Source organism: Bidens hawaiensis, unplaced genomic scaffold, assembly GCF_021521415.1.
Source record: "Bidens hawaiensis isolate Kalapana, Puna unplaced genomic scaffold, B.hawaiensis_p1.1 tig00004474_1, whole genome shotgun sequence".
NCBI lineage: Eukaryota > Viridiplantae > Streptophyta > Magnoliopsida > Asterales > Asteraceae > Bidens > Bidens hawaiensis.
In genome coordinates this window covers 680787-702672 of record NW_027491269.1, presented here as the reverse complement: position 1 = coordinate 702672, position 21886 = coordinate 680787, and positions in this window count along the sequence as shown.

The window sequence follows — 21886 nt, the reverse complement described above, 5'->3', positions numbered from 1 at the left end:
ATATTAAGTATAACAACACAATGATTTTCACATAATAACACACTAATAACTATTATTGTTATTGTATAATATCACATTTATATATTATTAATAGTAAAATGCCATCTCGTATTGTTATTATATAATAGCACAGTGCTTATGAGTTTTGTTTCGGATAACCATGCTGTAAAATAACAATACCATTTGAATGTTCTTATCTCATTTACTTGTCCAATTCTAATAACAAAATATTAACATATATATTTTTTAATATGGTAAACATAACCAACGATAAACAATAGATAAATAGATGGCTTGCTAAATTACGTGATTTCTATAATCCATACTTTCATTATATGTCGATGTTGCCCCACACCGTTAATAAATTAATTAGCCATGTGTCGCTGTATGGTTCGTTCTTATTGTTTATACATAAAACTTGATTTGTATTTGATCCTACTTCTTAAGGTGGTTGATTATTATACAAAACACAATTTAAGTAAAAAGCGTGAGAACAAATCATGGCCTTTAATATTCAAGATTTATGGTTGAGATTTAATTTCTCAATTAGTTTGGAAAGAGATTGAGATTTTACTTATAAGAAAGGGCAGTTTAATATATTTTGTGTTTTATATAAAAAAACCCAATTAAGTTCCAAAAAAATTGCCCCCGCATTAATAAAATGGTTTCTTGTTTGCTACGATATCAAAGAAGAATTAATCAAAATCACCTTGAAATCTTTCATGAAATTATTTTCTATATATACTAAAATAATATATAATTCCTTTAAATGCCATGAACTTTTAGGCGTTAATCATTTTATTGTGTTTTAGCAAGCAAACCATATTCATTTGTTCATTTGTGCTATTATACGGCAAGGTCATCAAATTATCAATGTAACACCCCGTGACCGCAGCGGAAACGTAAACGGGATGCGACAGACACCTCTGATATCAACCATATTGTTTATAAAGAAAACCGAATGCATTAATATACTTCAAAATTACATTGTCTCGTCTTTCTTTACCGTCTAGGTGATAGACACATCTTACAATACGATTCATAATTCTATCTGTTATAATGTATCCTAACGTCCAGCACGCAAACCTTACACACATCAAGCACTTAGCACGTAATCAATCACTTTATCTTATTTGTACCTGAAAAGCATGTGAGAAAACGGGTCAACTACGAATAGTTGGTGAGTTTCACAATTTGAGTAAACCATGATAAATCATCATCATAAAATAATATTATTATCGATGTAATTATGCTGAGCCCACAAGTGAGAACTCTGTTAATCCCAAAACATATCGATTAACCTCCGGGAACTCTGTTACCCCATAATACTTCCAATAACCTCTGGGAACTCTGTTACCCCAGAAACACATTTAATAACCTCTGGGAACTCGGTTACCCCAGAATACTTCCAATAACCTCTGGGAACTCTGTTACCCCAGAAACACATTTAATAACCTCTGGAAACTCTGTTACCCCAAAAACACATTTAATAACCCCTGGGAACTCAGTTACCCCAGAACACATTTAATAACCTCTGGGAACTCGGTTACCCCAGAACACTGTTTCGGGCCTTACACTGTTAGCAACTCAGACAATTACCATCTTAATCCATTACCGTACGATTCCCGTACAATAAACATTATATAAATACGTTCATTTCCATGCGATCAGCATGTACTTAAACACTTTGATAAAAACATGCTTTCCGCCCCGGGAAAATATTTAAAACAGTTCAGTAAAAGGGGCTCGTGAAAACTCACCTTAGCACATGCAAGCAGGTAACAACAATCAATATCAGTTAACACGTCCAATCTGTAATATGATCCCTACGATCATTATTATACAATTATTGTTTATATAATCTTTAATCTTATCAATCGGTACACCTGGGGGATACTGTCAACCCAGCACTGTACCCGTTCTGGTGGCAAGGTTAACCCAGAAACACTTCTCTGGACTCAGATTGTGATGTCGTTTAGAGTTCCAAGGTCACAACTACTATTAGTCGTTTTTCTCGTTTTGCGTGCCTAGCACTGTTATCCGTTTTTATGTTTCAAAAATGAGTTTGGTCACACACGACCCGAAAATAGTGGTTGACTGATAATTTAATTAAAGATGTGAAATTATAGCTCGGTTTAGACGTCCCGATTGGCCCCGGGACCCGTTTCCGTCTTTGGCGTACCGGAAACTGTTAAAATAGATTAAAATTACTCAAATCATCCGAATTATTTTCGGATGATTTATTTTTACTTGTTTAGCTCATTTATATGAAAATAGTTCATTTTTAGGGTTTTTGTACACCAGTCAGCTCGCTTAAGCGAACTTCACCGGTTTACGCGTTTTACTTTAAAAGTTTGATAATTAGCACAAATAATTATCCGTTTACTCTCGGATCTTGAAATTTTGCACAAATCACTTTTTAACAGTGGGGAATTTTATAAAAATATTTCCAGAATTAATTCTTATATTTAAAATTTACTTATCTATTTTTAAACACCATTTAAACACTAAATATGCCGTAAATACCAAACTATCTTAGAAAAATCCCAAATTTCTCCTGGATGTCCCCTGCCATCCACATAGTCCCCTGTAATTTTCCAAAACCAAAATCTTCCTTTAAATGCCATTTTTACTAAAACCGAGCTAGAAATCCCTAGAACTCGTTTAACCGAAAAGCCTACTTAGACTTCTCCAACGGACCTCAAATTTTGTGTGTGACTTATACATGATATGAAAAGCTTATCCACCATTTTCCAGAATTTTTCATGATATTTAACTATTTTTCACCATTTTTGGCCAAAACCGAGCATTAAATTCACCAAATATTCATCCTTCATCCAAAAATTACCAAATATTCACAGAACTCATATTTCCATGTTTTTAACACCTCTGTAAAATTTCGTGACCTAACTCTAAACGACCAACAATCTGTCCAAAAACACATACACCGACAAAAACCGAATATACCTTTCGTTTTCCGCCATTACAAGCTACAAACTCATCTTTCCGTCTTATCTACCACTAAATACAGAGCCTACAAACAACATACCACAATACCAAGCAAGTTATACTCACGATCAAGCCATTTCTTTCATGGTTACGGTTATGATATAAAAACAAAGATTTTAACCGTAAAAAATCGTTTTTGACTCGTTTAACTCATTTCTTGGACCAAGATCCTTTGTATAACCCGTATACATCACTTGATCATGCAAGAATCGGTTTCATCTCGGGTTTTCACCCATTTTTCATTTGAAACCTCATTTTCTTGAAAGAAAACCTAAGAAAGGAAGATAAACACGATTACAACTCGGTTTTTACCTTGTGTTCTTGCTTGACAACTCGGGTTTTGGTTCAAGAACTTGAGAGAATTCATGGTTTGGGATTGTGTTTGTAAAAAAAGAAAATGAATTGTTTTGGTGGTGTTGATAGTCCGATTGGGCTATGTTGGGTGGGTGGGGGGTCCCACAACTTCATTTCTAGCCACTCATTCCGATTTCCGTAATCTGGAAAATGTTTTGGATAATCTGGTTCAGTCGTTTTTCAGTTAAACGTCTAATTCTGCTTAAAACGGTCGTTTTTCGGCTTTAAAAAAAGAAATTTATATAAAACCGATTTAAAAACTTTAAAAACTTAAACCATGATGTTTATTAACTTAAAACATCATATCATTAATTATCATGCCTCTTTTTCGGCTTGATTGATCGTCTCTTGCTCGGTTTGGTATTAAAGGTTTCGTTTAAGGTACCGACGTACCATTAAATCGAAATTCTCTTTCTGTGCCGTAAATCACTTATCCCGAAGCTTTAATACTTCGTAGTCATCACTAAATATCATATATCTCGTCTATAATTGAACCCTCGAATCATTCGGGTTTCAATAACTATCGATCGTTCGATCGCATATTCAATACGGTGAATTATATATTCACGTACAATCAATACAATGAATCATGTTTTCTCGTATAATTACCATGGTAACTCATGTACCCGACGTTACATATGACGTAACTAACGTCTACCAGTTAGGGTATACCTGGTTTCGTCGGAATCGTTACATTCTCCCCCCGTTAAGAAATTTCGTCCTCGAAATTTCGCCCACTATCTCCTTTCGAGAGAAAGGTGGGGGGTTTTTCCTTCAGAATTCATCCTTGCGTTACCAAGTATAATCTGGTCCTCGCTGTGAATTCCACTTAATCTTAATTAATAAAGCTTGGTATGTCCAAACTGTTTAGTTTTCCCGTCTACTATCACTACGGAATTAGTTATGATATCAAACATGTCTTCTATGAGTACCTCTATTACTAGTACTTTCGTTGCCTCATCGCTTAGGCACTTTTCAATCCGTATACATGGCAGAACATCATGTATAGTACTTAGCCCCTGGAATACTTTAATCAATAAACTAAGTGACCAATCATGGAGATAATCCCATAAGGCCCAATATATTAAGAAGCTATTTTCGGTTTTGCCAAACCTCATATCACCTCTCTCTAAGGTGATGCCTTAAAATGCCTTGTCACCTCTATTTAGTGACAATGGTTTCCTTTGAACGTTGACATAAATCCTTTGCCAACCTCGCGCTACTTTCAACTTCTCTTAAACATTATAAACCCGATTGGTTATTTCTCGGATCAATTCAATCTTATGGCTCGATCGACGCTCATTTTCAATTTAATAAATTGGTGATAACTATTTCACCCATAGAAAGTTTCAAGCTCTTGATGCTTCCTTCCCCTCCTTCCAATTAATGAAAGTAGGATGACTATTTCGTTCTGAGATCATTGAAAATGGTACTCCACGACGAGTTACCATTTCAACATCATGAATTTGGGAGAGAATTCATTGTGGTAATCGTCATAGATTGGGATGAAATACGAGGACTGGTTAATCGATCCGCGATTACCTAATTTACCTCATGCCTTTGATATATCATGGGAGTTTGCGTCCCGAAATTCATTGTAATTTATTCCCACTATCATTGGCAATTTTTTCTGTCGTTGTCGCGTTCCCTAGGGTTTTCGGTGTGCAGCCTTATCTCTTGCATAACTCAATATTCACCAACACACGTGACCATATCTTTCTCCAAACTCCACCATTAATAAAAAAAATCCTTTCAGATATCCGTATCATCAATAGTCAAATCCGATCCCGGATGTATGGATTATTTCGATCTATGCGCTTCGTCAATGATTAATTCACGAAGGTCATGGCGAGTCGGGATCCAAATCCGATTTTTGAAGTAGAGAATTTCGTGCACGCGTTGTTCGAAATTCTTCTCCTTGCCGTAAAGTTCATCCTTTTCCAATTGTCCCTCTTTCAACGCCTCACGTTGAGCGACTCGAATCAGATCCGAAAAGTTAGACTGGACTATCATCCCCAACGCCCTCATTCGCAATGGCTTAACCCGATCTTTCCTACTCAAGGCATCGGTTACGACGTTAGCCTTGTCGAGGTGGTAACGGATGTCACAGTCATAATTGTTTAACAACTCAACCCATCTTCGTTGCCTAATATTTAGTTCTTTCTGATTGAATATGTGATGCAAACTTTTATGATCGGTGAAGATGGTGCACTTCGTATCGTAGAGACAATGTCTCCACATTTTAAATTCATAGATAACCCCTCCCAGTTCTAAGTCATAAGTAGTGTAATCTTACTCGTGTACTTTTAACTGCCGGGAAGCATAGGTTATAACCTTCATATACTGCGTCAACACGCATTCTAACCCTTTACGCGATGCGTCACAATACGCAACAAAACATCGTCTCCATCGGGGAGACTAAAAATCGGCGCTTGGCACAGTTTTAATGGTTTCTATCTTATTTGGTTCTATGCGAAATCCTTGTTGTTTTACAACCTGACCAAGGGACTATGCATTCTTTATCCAAAATCACATTTTGAAAACTTCGCGTACAACTCCTCTTGCTTTAACACTTTCACAATTTTCCATATCTAGTCGTTCGTGCTCTTCTTTATGTTGCGAATATATTAAAATATCATCAATGAATGTTATGACAAATTCGTCAAAATAAAGTTACAGACTCGGTTCATGAGTTCCATGAATGCTGCCGGCGCATTTGTTAGCCCGAAAGGCATAACTAAGAATTCATAATGGCCGTAGCGAGTCCGAAACACTGTTGTTGCATCGTCTTCCTCTTGGATCTCTCATTTGGTGATAACTATATTTAAGATCAATCTTTCTAAAAATAAATCGTCCCTTGCAGTTGGTTAAACAGATCATTAACTTCGAAGAAGTGAATACCTATTCTTGATCGTCACTTTATTCAATTTTCCCTAATCAACACATATTCTAACACTTCCGTCCTTAATTTCCCAATTAAAACTGGTGCACCACATGGTGACTAACTAGGTCGTATAAAATCTTATCCAACAATTCTTGTAACTGATTAGATAATTCATGCATCTCGGACGGTGCAATTCGGTAGGGTGCTTTAGCAACAGGGCCAGCCTGAGACATTAATTCGATTCCGAATTCAACCTGTCGGGTTGGCGGTAATCCAGGGAGTTCTTCTGGGAAAACTTGTGGAAATTTGCGTACCACCGGGATATCTTCTATATGTTTTCTTTTAAATACTTTGGCAATCACGTTTGTTAAATACACCACGTCTTCTTGTCGTAAATATTATAACATCTCAAGATGAGATTAGAGTGGTAACATAATACCGTACACTTTTCTCTGTATCAAATCGCTTCATCGTCCGAAGGAGATCTTCTAATCGTCTTCTTTTCATATTTGATTTCAGCTTCATGTTGAGTTAGTCAATCCATGCTAACTATTACGTCAACACTTCTTTACTTTACTGGTCGTAGGTCAATAAGGAAAGGTTAATCGTTCAGAATAATAGGACAATTCCGAACAATTTAGTTAACCATTAGGGATTTACCGTTAGGGATTCTACAGTATAGGGTTCTATAGTTTCACTTAATCGGTATCTTTCCCAATAATAGGAGGTTAACGGGAACTAACTTCTATCGACGACCGTAAAAATTATCACTGAAGTCTATTGATTTAAAACTACCACATACTTAACACCACCTTTGGATCATGACGTGCTTTATTCAAATTACTCACAAAAGCACGGCTCCTTGCTTGATCAGAGGTTGATGCTTGTCATGAGGTTCATCTTCCAACGACACCTTGGTTCAACTTTGGGCAATTTCTTTTGAAACGTTCGGTACTGCCACATTCATAGCAAGTACAACTGTTTGGCATAATTTGATTTCTTCGGATGGATTGTTATTGAAGTTGTTGGGTTCGGAGTGATTGTACATGAATGGGTTGGGGTTGTCGGTTCACATGGCTTCAATTGGTTCTACAATTAGGGCATTACGTCCATCTTTACCACGCATGTGGCCTACTATCAATCGACATTCCTCTTCCTGCCGATAACCATATTTTCCACATTTAGGGAAGGACCCTTCATGCGGTTCATGTTTCACACCAGAACTAGTCTCAGTATAATTCTGGGTTGTAGGACATTCCTACTTATTCAAAGGCCTATCTCGCACCATGCCTTTATCACTTCTCTTCTGTAACACACAACGTCTCACCTAACGTCCTTCCAGTCCATTTCTCATAGAGTCAAATATATCAATGCTGGCTTGTGACACAATCCTTCCAAAGGTTGTATATTTTACAGGATTGACTATACTCCTTATCGATGGAGTTAGTCCCCAATATTGCGCTTACTTCGCTTAGTTTCAGGAGTAATTAGCCATGTTACCAGACATGACAACTCCTTTAAACGATTAGCGCGTTCTAAGTGATCAGCACACAACATTTCTATCTTTCATAGTTCAGTTTCAAATCTCTGAACTCCATTATTCGAATAAAAGTGCTCTAGCACAAGAATTTTAAATTCTGACCATATTATCTGAACAAAATTTTCTAACTATAATTTTGTACCATCGTATTCCATCACGATACAACATAATCTCTCAACATATCTGTAGCATATTTCACTACACAATGTTCTAGACTCTTACCAATATCCTTAACCATTTCGATCTTTTCTATCCACTCGCTATTCTATTCCTCCCTTTACCAACGGTAAACCATTAATAATCCCCTTAACACAACCAATAAACACGTCCTTCATACCGGATCTAATTAATTACGACTACCATTCATGTTTAGTTTATAACTAATACTTGTAGTCATAATAGTATTTGGTGGGACATTAACATTCTTAGTAATAACACTAAGAATTGAAATATTCATAATCATGTGATTGCTCGATCAATAATTCTGTGATCACATTTTCATCAACACCAGCAGTGATCTGTGATACGACGTTCGGTATCATCATCTGCTATATTTGAGCAATCAACTGAATCATATCAATCTCCATCATTGGAGTTACTCTTTTTATGTCATTCTGCCGTACTCATCCCGTACGCAGTAATCAATACTAATCTCACCGTATAGCTCGTTGCCAGCTCAATCATAACAACAGGTACACATACACACCAAATATTATCATATATATTACACATACCGGCATCTAGCATATATATATGTCCCATAAATATAATAACATACGGACTTAACCTGACGTCGGTTGATGTTTAAATATGCTTCATAACCCTTGTCACCAACTGACATATAGATTTTCCTCAACAAAGATTATCGTTTAATATACTTGATTTCAATATCCTTCTGTATATCAGCATAACCGATACATGCTCAACGTGAGCACCAAACGATTACATACCACGGAGTTATAATATCCGTGTTTATTCGTATATCCGGCATACACAGTATACCTCCTATGAACGAACAACCAACTATGCTATAATGATTCCAACACTTCTTTGTGTATAGGTAACCATTCTATTCGAGCATACATGGGTGTAAACATCTAACGGATGTAAGGATAACATAGGGAGTTGCAAGGTTCAAGGTAATTGCGCAACATGGGTTGCCTTCAAATATTATTAATTACTATTATGGGAAACTCTACACTCGCTCAATCAATGTCCTCAGGCGTTCTAGGTTTGCTAAAATCGGTAATTCTCGATCTGAAGTTGGTCCGTCTCATATGTTTGTGAGTGAGCAATACATATATATATTTCAATATATTATTTTATTTTATTTTATTTATTTACTCCTTTACTTTAATGAAATAAGAATGGGTTCGGGTATGGATCCGTTCGTACGTGAGGGTCGACGGTTCGGGTGAACATCTGGGGTTATTAAGATATACGGTACCGGTGTTGGTAGGGTAAGGGATTCATCAATTTTGGTTGGGATTGACGGTTACTAGATATTTCTGGTTAATGTCTAACGGGAGATCTAACTTGGTACTATCATAACTATGGCCCGATAAGTCAGACTTATCATCAACCGATGCTTTAGAAATTTCGGCATCCTCGGTACTTTTTATTATTTCATCCCCCGGTTCCTTATCCGGGTCCCATTTCTCAATACATGTACCCACACGATATGCACATATATATATATATATATATATACACACATTAGCACGTATAAATAATATTATATACTTTACACATATGTTGCCATTTTTAGCTATTAATGTTCCCCGTGACTTCCGCTGAATTCCCTCGTGCGGACAAGTCTGTTATTATGTTTCGGACCATAATAACTCACTTGTCCATCCAAGTTCATCCAGACCTCGTCACTATAAATTATTAGTTGATATTCAGATCCTATAACACTTGAGCTACTGGTTATATTTTAGGTAACTTTTAAAGACATCCTAATTCTTTATAACCAATGGCTCTGATACCAAGTTCTGTAACACCCCGTGACCGCAGCGGAAACGTAAACGGGATGTGACAGACACCTCTGATATCAACCACATTGTTTATAAAGAAAACCGAATGCATTAATATACTTCAAAATTACATTGTCTCGTCTTTCTTTACCGTCTAGGTAACACACATCATACAATACGATTCATAATTCTATCTGTTATAATGTATCCTAACGTCCAGCACGCAAACCTTACACACATCAAGCACTTAGCACGTAATCAATCACTTTATCTTAGTTGTACCTGAAAAGCATGTGAGAAAACGGGTCAACTACGAATAGTTGGTGAGTTTCACAATTCGAGTAAACCATGATAAATCATTATCATAAAATAATATTATTATCGATGTAATTATGCTGAGCCCACAAGTGAGAACTCTGTTAATCCCAAAACATATCGATTAACCTCCGGGAACTCTGTTACTTGTAAGGCCCCGTTACCGGTAACCCTACTTTCGTGTTGGATTTACTCATAAACACAATTCTAACTGTCAGAGTTGATTAAAACATTTACGCGGAAAATAAAACTTTCATAAAACATTACAATATTTCACAACTTGTCCCAAAACATCCCTTGTCTTCCACATTAAAACATTAAAATTAAAACATCGTAAGTCTTCAGATGCTAGACTCCTGTTCAGTGCCATGTGTCTCCTCAAGCGAGCTGCCTCATCCTACTCACCTGCGTGCATACTAAAAGTCAGCTATGCTGAGTGAGTTCTAGTTAATCACATAATCATACAATACCTTCTTACATTTCATACTTAATCTCCTAACTTTCTTTCATATACACCTAAGTGCTCTTACCTTCATTTTTACTTTCTTACTTTCTTTACATACATAATCATACGTTCATTTTTACCTTCATACTTTCCTTACATACATAATCATACTTTTTAAAGAGCCTTTCGCCCTATATAGCCTCACAGATATTATAAGGGTCTGGTCCATTGTTTTCGAATATTAGAAGGGTTCGATTCCCTAACATCACAGATATTATAAGGGTCTGGTCCCTATCATCACAGATATTATAAGGGTCTGGTCCCTAGTTTTCGAATATTAGAAGGGTTCGATTCCCTAACATCACAAATATTATAAGGGTCTGGTCCCTATCATCACAGATATTATAAGGGTCTGGTCCCTAGTTTTCGAATATTAGAAGGGTTCGATTCCCGCTTCGTTACCATACAACCATACATCATACCTCAAGTATTATTAGGGCTCGGTACCCTTTTCGTAACCATACAACCATACATTATCATTTCTTTCTTCTATTATCACTATTATGCTCATATACATAACATACATAACATTCTTACCTATACCTAGCGTTACAACCTGACAGTACGTGCAATATCCGAAGATCGTTCACGTACCATCAAGCAATCATTCTTACATAACACATATATCACATAGGGCATACACTTATCACTTAGGATAAATGTATTAACAACACATCAAGTATGCACACAGCCCCGAAAACATAACAAGGAATGGGGCTAGAAACTCACCTGAACACGGTTACGTTAACCGTTAATCGTAATTCCTTTCTTCAGTTGTGCACGGCTGATTGTATAACAAGTATACGTATCAATTAACTATCACTTCTCATAATGTATTTCTATCTTTATATGACCCACAACAAACGGGGGTCCGGGGGCAGCGCCCCTGGCAGCGGGGTCTAGGGGCGGCAGCCCCTAGCAGGGTCCAAGGTTCAGAGCCCCTGGCTGGGGTCGAGCTGCCAGGTCAGCTTGGAAAAAATTTATTTCCATTAACTGTCTTAACACATTTTTCTTTAGATTTTTAATTTATTTTCTAAACGAACTTGTCATCAGGCGAAGTTAAACCTCAGGCGAACTTAGCTTTAGGCGAAGTTAAACCTCAGGCGAACTTAGCTTTAGGCGACGTTAAACCTCAGGCGAACTTAGCTTTAGGCGAAGTTAAACCTCAGGCGAACTTAGCTTTAGGCGAAGTTAAACCTCAGGCGAACTTAGCTTTAGGCGAAGTTATACCTCAGGCGAACTTAGCTTTAAGCGAAGTTAAACCTCAGGCGAACTTGTCATCAGGCGAACTTAAACCTCAGGCGAACTTGTCATCAGGCGAACTTAGCCTGCATGCGAAGTTCATAAGGCGAACTTAGCTTGCAGGCGAAGTTCATCGCTTGAAGGCGAAGTTGCCCAGATGAAGGCGAAGTTGCCCAGATGAAGGCGAAGTTGCCCAGACAGCCTGCTGTTTGGTTTCTGTCCAACATTTCGAGCGATTTTAACACCCCCGCTATGGTTCAATATCACCCACTACGCTTCCCGACCATTTCCGGTCACTTAACACTAAAAAGCTTGGATCTTTAAACTTCAAAGTTCAAGAATCTTACCTATTTGAGCTTGTTGGATCTTGTTTCCTTGCTTAATCACAACCAACCGCTCTCTCTTCTCTCTCGGATCTCGGTCTCTCTCTCTCTACGGCTGTCGGCCTCTCTCTCTCCTCGGATCTCAGCCGCCGGTCGGCTTGTGTATGGGGTGTGTGTGTGTTTTGGAAGTGTGAAGGAATAGATGTAAATGAAGATATTTTTGGGTTTAGGGGATATTTATATCCCTTAAATCCCATTCTCATTTAACCCATCTCAATTAATCCAAGTCCCTGATCCGCTCCTACCCGATATTAATAATTAAAAACGCGAAATCACTAACATAACTTTCTTTATTCAACATTATAAATTTTAGGATGTACAAGTCTTCCCCCCTTAAAGAGGTTTCGTCCCCGAAACCTAACTATTACATAAACAAACTAGGGTAAAACTTGCGCATATCATCCTCGGTTTCCATTAACTGTCTTAACACATTTTTCATTAGATTTTTAATTTATTTTCTAAACGAACTTGGCTTTAGGCGAAGTTAAACCTCAGGCGAACTTGTCATCAGGCGAAGTTAAACCTCAGGCGAACTTAGCTTTAGGCGAAGTTAAACCTCAGGCGAACTTAGCTTTAGGCGAAGTTAAACCTCAGGCGAACTTAGCTTTAGGCGAAGTTAAACCTCAGGCGAACTTAGCTTTAGGCGAAGTTATACCTCAGGCGAACTTAGCTTTAGGCGAAGTTAAACCTTAGGCGAACTTGTCATCAGGCGAACTTAAACCTCAGGCGAACTTGTCATCAGGCGAACTTAGCCTGCATGCGAAGTTCATAAGGCGAACTTAGCTTGCAGGCGAAGTTCATCGCTTGAAGGCGAAGTTGCCCAGATGAAGGCGAAGTTGCCCAGATGAAGGCGAAGTTGCCCAGACAGCCTGCTGTTTGGTTTCTGTCCAACATTTCGAGCGATTTTAACACCCCCGCTATGGTTCAATATCACCCACTACGCTTCCCGACCATTTCCGGTCACTTAACACTAAAAAGCTTGGATCTTTAAACTTCAAAGTTCAAGAATCTTACCTATTTGAGCTTGTTGGATCTTGTTTCCTTGCTTAATCACAACCAACCGCTCTCTCTTCTCTCTCGGATCTCGGTCTCTCTCTCTCTACGGCTGTCGGCCTCTCTCTCTCCTCGGATCTCAGCCGCCGGTCGGCTTGTGTATGGGGTGTGTGTGTGTTTTGGAAGGGTGAAGGAATAGATGTAAATGAAGATATTTTTGGGTTTAGGGGATATTTATATCCCTTAAATCCCATTCTCATTTAACCCATCTCAATTAATCCAAGTCCCTGATCCGCTCCTACCCGATATTAATAATTAAAAACGCGAAATCACTAACATAACTTTCTTTATTCAACATTATAAATTTTAGGATGTTACAAGTCTTCCCCCCTTAAAGAGGTTTCGTCCCCGAAACCTAACTATTACATAAACAAACTAGGGTAAAACTTGCGCATCTCATCCTCGGCTTCCCAAGTAGCATCTGATCCCTTAGGTGTTTCCATATCACTTTTACCAAAGGTATAATCTTGCGACGAAGCTGCTTCTCCTTGCGGTCAACGATCGCTATCGGTTGCTCGATGTCGTTCAATTGTTCATCAACCTCAATGTCCATCAATGGCACGTGAGATGTGTCATCAGCGAGACACTTCCTCAGATGAGAAACATGGAAGGTTGAATGAATTCCTTCTAACTCATCGGGTAAATCCAGATTATAAGCTACTTCACCCACACGTTTTACAACCTTGAACGGTCCAATGTACCTCGGACTCAACTTTCCTCTCTTCCTAAAACGGATAATCCCCTTCCAAGGCGAGACCTTGAGCATCACATTGTCACCAACGTTAAACTCAATTGGTCGTCGCCGCTTATCTGCATAAGACTTTTGTCTGTCTTGCGCGGCGTTCATTCTTGCTTTGATCTGATCGAACTTTGAAGACGTTTCTTGAACCACTTCTAGGCTTCCCATTTCCTTCTGACCAATCTCACCCCAACACACCGGGGTTCTACATCGTCTACCGTACAGCATCTCAAACGGTGGCATACCAATACTTGAATGGTAACTGTTGTTATAGGAGAACTCTGCCAGATGCAGATGATCATCCCAACTTCCACCAAAATCTAAAACACAAGCACGTAGCATATCCTCAAGGGTTTGGATCATCCGTTCAGACTGTCCATCGGTTTGAGGATGATACGCCGTACCGATGTTCAACCTCGTCCCCATAGCTTCATGAAATTTCTTCCAGAACCTCGAAGTAAACCGTGTATCCCTATCAGACACGATCGATAACGGTACTCCATGCTTGGTTACCACTTCCTTGATGAACAAGCTTGCTAACGTTTCTGACGAGATGGCCTCTCGTATGGGCAGAAAGTGAGCACTCTTGGTCAAACGGTCCACAATCACCCAGATGGTATCATGTTGCTTAGCTGTACGAGGTAGCTTACTTATGAAATCCATGGTGATGTGTTCCCATTTCCACTCAGGTATCTCTAGCGGTTGCATCTTCCCATAAGGCTTTTGGTGCTCGGCCTTGACTTGTAAGCAAGTTAAGCATTTAAAAACATAATCCACTACATCATTCTTCATTCCTGGCCACCAGTAATCTCTTTTCAGGTCTTGGTACATCTTTGTAGCTCCAGGATGGATCGAGTACCTTGACTTATGAGCTTCATCTAAGATTCGACTTCTAAGATCACCATGGCGTGGAATCCACATACGGTCAAATCTAGTTTTAATTCCATGAGTGTTTTCCATCAACTCATCTTGCTGGCTATAAATCCTTTCTTTCTTTACTAACCCTTCGTCTACTAACACTTCTGACTGCACTTTGATGATTTCTTCAAAAAGACTTGAGTTCATGATCAACTTATATGACTTCACTGTTGCAAGGACTTCCTCATTCTTACGACTTAATGCATCAGCGACCACGTTAGCTTTACCGGGGTAATACCTAATCTCACAGTCGTAATCCTTTATCAATTCTAACCATCTTCTCTGCCTCATGTTCTGTTCTTTCTGTTCGAAGAAGTACTTTAAACTCTTATGATCGGTATAGATAGTACACTTAGTACCGTACAGATAATGCCTCCATATCTTAAGAGCATGCACTACAGCTGCTAACTCCAGATCATGCGTCGGATAAGTACTTTCATGGACCTTCAACTGTCTAGACGCGTAAGCTATCACCTTCCCCCGTTGCATCAACATACAACCTAACCCTTGATGCGAGGCATCAGCACAAACAACGAAATCCTCGTCGCCATCGGGCAAAGTAAGGATTGGAGCTTGCGTGAGCCTCTTTTTCAATTCTTCAAAGGCTTCTTCCTGAAACTTTCCCCAACTGAATACTATCGACTTTCGGGTAATACCGGTCAGCGGTGCGGCTATCTTGGAGAAACCTTCGATGAATCTCCTATAGTAGCCAGCTAACCCTAGGAAACTTCGTATATCAGTCGGATTTTGCGGAGTCTTCCAATTCGTTATCGCTTCAATCTTTGCTGGGTCCACGGTAATCCCTTCCGGATTAATCACCTGACCTAAAAATTGCACTTCTCTTAACCAGAACGCGCACTTCGAAAACTTGGCATACAACTTCTCTTTCTTCAGAGTCTCCAGTACCTCTCTCAGATGCTCAGCATGTTCAGACTCGCTCTTTGAATAAACCAATATATCATCGATGAAGACGATAACCGACTTATCCAACATCGGTCGACACACCCTATTCATCATGTCCATAAATGCTGCAGGAGCATTGGTTAGACCGAATGACATTACGAGGAACTCGTAGTGTCCATACCGCGTTCGGAACGCTGTCTTAGGGATGTCTGCCTCTATCACCTTCAGCTGATGGTAGCCTGATCTGAGATCTATTCGTGAGAACCAACTTGAACCTTGCAGTTGGTCAAACAGATCATCAATCCTTGGCAACGGATATCTATTCTTTACCGTCAGCTTATTCAACTCACGATAATCTATGCACATTCTCATACTTCCATCCTTCTTCTTCACGAACAAAACTGGTGCGCCCCACGGGGAAACACTCGGTCTTATGAAACCTTTGTCGAGGAGTTCTTGCAGTTGTGACATCAATTCTTTCATCTCGGACGGTGCTAGACGGTAAGGCGCTTTCGCGACAGGTTGGGCTCCTGGTATTAAATCTATCTGAAATTCTATCTCTCGCTCTGGTGGCAACCCCGAAAGATCCTCAGGGAATACTTCTGGGTAGTCGCGCACAATAGGAACATCTTTCATTTCTTTCGTCTCGGCCGTAGCGTTGACGACATACGTCAGGTAGGCACAACACCCTCGCCTTAGCAAACCCTCGGCTTTCATCATCGAAATGACATTAAGCCAAGAACTTTCCTTATCACCATAGACCGTTACCGCGCTACCAACCAATGACTTTAACCTTATAATCCTACTCTTACATACTATCTGAGCGTCAAACTCAGACAACCAATCCATACCCAAAACCACATCGAACCCTCCCAAGGTCATAATGTACAAGGTAATCGGGAACTCATGTCCTTCCAATTCTATCTTACAATTCTTAACCACTTTTGTAATTTTAACCGAAGTGTCACTGGCGGTTTCCACCCCAAAAGTTTCAGACACTCGGCAACATTTCATTTTAGCTAGTTTACTAAATGGTGTGGCTACGAAACTTTTGTTTGCGCCCGAATCGAATAATACAGAAGCGGAAACACCGTTCACTAAAAACGTACTTGTGACGACATCCGGAATCTGCTTGGCTTGCTCTTGGGTCAGCGTGTAGGCTCTAGTTCTTGGCCTAGCTTGATCGGAATCCTTCCTTCCACTACCTCCAGCTTCACCATCTGTGCACTCTCTCGCCATGTGGCCTGGCTTGCCACATTTGTAACATGCTGGCTTTGCACTGCACTCATTGGCATAATTCCCCACCTTCCCACACTTGTAACACACATTAGACCCCATCCGGCATTCCCCACCGTAGGCCTTTCCACATTTGAGACAAACACCAGGACTTTTACTCCACTTGCACTCACCACCATGCATCTTTCTGCAGGTCTTACACGATCTCTTCTCCCACACTCTCTGCTTCTTATCTTTGGGGTTCCATAACTGAGTACCGGGTCGTTTAGCAGGAGCGGCCCATTTCTTCTCCTTCTTCTCGTCTTCCACCACCACATCATCCGCAGTCAGGTCTGCATAGACCATTTCTGCGAGTTCGATAGCAGAATCGAAAGTAGTAGGTTTACTTGTCCTGACTAACATGCGGACTCTCTGGGGTAATCCTCTCACATAACACTTGATTCTCTTAGCCTCAGTGTTGACCATATCTGGTACTAGCCTAGACATTCGATTGAACTCGGTAGTGTACTCACGATGTGTCATTGTCCCAGCTTTCAAGTTCAGGAACTTCATCTCCGCCTTTTCAACCTCGGCGTCAGCACAGAACTTCTTCATTACTAACTCCTTCAGATCTTCCCACCTTGTCTCTTTGATCTCTTCTCGGGTCTTTCTTTGCTCCACACTCTCCCACCAATACATAGCCTCATCCTCGAATGATTGAGTAGCATAACCTCCGCTTGATCGGGACGGCACTCGCTAATGCGGATAACCTTATCCATGGCGGTTATCCACTGAAGAGTAGCGATCGCGTCTCCTAAACCAGTCAGCTTCGGCTGGTCGCATCCTTTGAAGGACTTATAGCTGCACCCACCTTGGCCTCTTCTCCTGTCATCGACTTCCACAGACTTATCCTCACTCGAGGTCCTTCTTTCTCCTTCCCCATCCTTTCTACCATCACCACCCGCCCTTTCAGCAGTTCGTTCACGGCTTCCAGCAGATCCTTCAGGATTCAGGTTCTTCACAGCAGCAACCACAGCTTGAACAATGGCTGCTTGAATTGCAGGGCTAAGTTGAACTTCCTCGTTGTTTCCCGGGCTTCTTCCCGCTGCGCTTCCTTCAACTTCGGTGTTGGAAGCGGTCTCAACCGAAGGTTGCCGGACACGACGAGGCCTGCCACGTCGTCCAGTGCGACCTCCAGCTCCAACAATGTCTCCAGCTCCAGTCATCGTATTCTAAAAGGGAAAACACAAACATCATCACTCAAGGAACTATTTAGTACAAGGATAGCAAGGCTAACAGGTAATAACAGTGGCCAGTTGTGATTAGCTGATCACGTTACTTTCCGTGTCCTATACACTTCCCTTTATGAGTCCATTTGTGCTGGTTCTACTTAAGCAGTTTGTCAAATCAAACAATCAATTATTCCTATCCCTGTCGTTCACATATCTTTTCTTTCCCATTAACATATATCATTTACTCATACCATTTACCTTTACTGATCTTGCTTGAGCGACACATGGCATTCTTGAACTGGCATCTTCTTTCCTTTCTTACTTAAATCCCATACTCTGTTCGAGTCTAAGCATGTAGGATGCTTAAATCTCTCGAACTTATGCTCTGATACCAACTTGTAAGGCCCCGTTACCGGTAACCCTATTTTCGTGTTGGATTTACTCATAAACACAGTTCTAACTGTCAGAGTTGATTAAAACATTTAAACGGAAAATAAAACTTTCATAAAACATTACAATATTTCACAACTTGTCCCAAAACATCCCTTGTCTTCCACATTAAAACATCGTAAGTCTTCAGATGCCAGACTCCTGTTCAGTGCCGTGTGTCTCCTCAAGCGAGCTGCCTCATCCTACTCACCTGCGTGCATACTAAAAGTCAGCTATGCTGAGTGAGTTCTAGTTAATCACATAATCATACAATACCTTCTTACATTTCATACTTAATCTCCTAACTTTCTTTCATATACACCTAAGTGCTCTTACCTTCATTTTTACTTTCTTACTTTCTTTACATACATAATCATACGTTCATTTTTACCTTCATACTTTCCTTACATACATAATCATACTTTTTAAAGAGCCTTTCGCCCTATAACCTCACAGATATTATAAGGGTCTGGTCCATTGTTTTCGAATATTAGAAGGGTTCGATTCCCTAACATCACAGATATTATAAGGGTCTGGTCCCTATCATCACAGATATTATAAGGGTCTGGTCCCTAGTTTTCGAATATTAGAAGGGTTCGATTCCCTAACATCACAAATATTATAAGGGTCTGGTCCCTGTCATCACAGATATTATAAGGGTCTGGTCCCTAGTTTTCGAATATTAGAAGGGTTCGATTCCCGCTTCGTTACCATACAACCATACATCATACCTCAAGTATTATTAGGGCTCGGTACCCTTTTCGTAACCATACAACCATACATTATCATTTCTTTCTTCTATTATCACTATCATGCTCATATACATAACATACATAACATTCTTACCTATACCTAGCGTTACAACCTGACAGTACGTGCAATATCCGAAGATCGTTCACGTACCATCAAGCAATCATTCTTACATAACACATATATCACATAGGGCATACACTTATCACTTAGGATAAATGTATTAACAACACATCAAGTATGCACATAGCCCCGAAAACATAACAAGGAATGGGGCTAGAAACTCACCTGAACACAGTTACGTTCACCGTTAATCGTAATTCCTTTCTTCAGTTGTGCACGGCTGACTGTATAACAAGTATACGTATCAATTAACTATCACTTCTCATAATGTATTTCTATCTTTATATGACCCACAACGAACTGGGGTCCGGGGGCAGCGCCCCTGGCAGCGGGGTCTAGGGGCGGCAGCCCCTAGCAGGGTCCAAGGTTCAGAGCCCCTGGCTGGGGTCGAGCTGCCAGGTCAGCTTGGAAAAATTTTATTTCCATTAACTGTCTTAACACATTTTTCATTAGACTTTTAATTTATTTTCTAAACGAACTTGGCTTTAGGCGAAGTTAAACCTCAGGCGAACTTGTCATCAGGAGAAGTTAAACCTCAGGCGAACTTAGCTTTAGGCGAAGTTAAACCTCAGGCGAACTTAGCTTTAGGCGAAGTTAAACCTCAGGCGAACTTAGCTTTAGGCGAAGTTAAACCTCAGGCGAACATAGCTTTAGGCAAAGTTAAACCTCAGGCGAACTTAGCTTTAGGCGAAGTTATACCTCAGGCGAACTTAGCTTTAGGCGAAGTTAAACCTCAGGCGAACTTGTCATCAGGCGAACTTAAACCTCAGGCGAACTTGTCATCAGGCGAACTTAGCCTGCAGACGAAGTTCATAAGGCGAACTTAGCTTGCAGGCGAAGTTCATCGCTTGAAGGCGAAGTTGCCCAGATGAAGGCGAAGTTGCCCAGACAGCCTGCTGTTTGGTTTCTGTCCAACATTTCGAGCGATTTTAACACCCCCGCTATGGTTCAATATCACCCACTACGCTTCCCGACCATTTCCGGTCACTTAACACTAAAAAGCTTGGATCTTTAAACTTCAAAGTTCAAGAATCTAACTATTTGAGCTTGTTGGATCTTGTTTCCTTGCTTAATCACAACCAACCGCTCTCTCTTCTCTCTCGGATCTCGGTGTCTCTCTCTACGGCTCTCGGCCTCTCTCTCTCCTCGGATCTCGGCCGCCGGTCGGCTTGTGTATGGGGGGTGTGTGTGTTTTGGAAGTGTGAAGGAATAGATGTAAATGAAGATATTTTTGGGTTTAGGGGATATTTATATCCCTTAAATCCCATTCTCATTTAACCCATCTCAATTAATCCAAGTCCCTGATCCGCTCCTACCCGATATTAATAATTAAAAACGCGAAATCACTAACATAACTTTCTTTATTCAACATTATAAATTTTAGGATGTTACAAGTCTTCCCCCCTTAAAGAGGTTTCGTCCCCGAAACCTAACTATTACATAAACAAAGTAGGGTAAAACTTGCGCATATCATCCTCGGTTTCCATTAACTGTCTTTACACATTTTTCATTAGATTTTTAATTTATTTTCTAAACGAACTTGGCTTTAGGCGAAGTTAAACCTCAGGCGAACTTGTCATCAGGCGAAGTTAAACCTCAGGCGAACTTAGCTTTAGGCGAAGTTAAACCTCAGGCGAACTTAGCTTTACCTCAGGCGAAGTTAAACCTCAGGCGAACTTAGCTTTAGGCGAAGTTAAACCTCAGGCGAACTTAGCTTTAGGCGAAGTTAAACCTCAGGCGAACTTAGCTTTAGGCGAAGTTAAACCTCAGGCGAACTTAGCTTTACCTCAGGCGAAGTTAAACCTCAGGCGAACTTAGCTTTAGGCGAAGTTAAACCTCAGGGGAACTTAGCTTTAGGCGAAGTTAAACCTCAGACGAACTTAGCTTTAGGTGAAGTTAAACCTCAGGCGAACTTAGCTTTAGGTGAAGTTAAACCTCAGGCGAACTTGTCATCAGGCGAACTTAAACCTCAGGCAAACTTGTCATCAGGCGAACTTAGCTTGCAGGCGAAGTTAATATGGCGAACTTAGCTTGCAGGCGAAGTTCATCGCCTGAAGGCGAAGTCGCCCAGATGAAGGCGAAGTTGCCCAGACAGCCTGCTGTTTGGTTTCTGTCCAACATTTCGAACGATTTTAACACCCCCGCTGTGGTTCAATATCCCCCACTACGCTTCCCGACCATTTCCGGTCACTTAACACTAAAAAGCTTGGATCTTTAAACTTCAAAGTTCAAGAATCTTACCTATTTGAGCTTGTTGGATCTTGTTTCCTTGCTTAATCACAACCAACCGCTCTCTTCTCTCTCGGATCTCGGTCT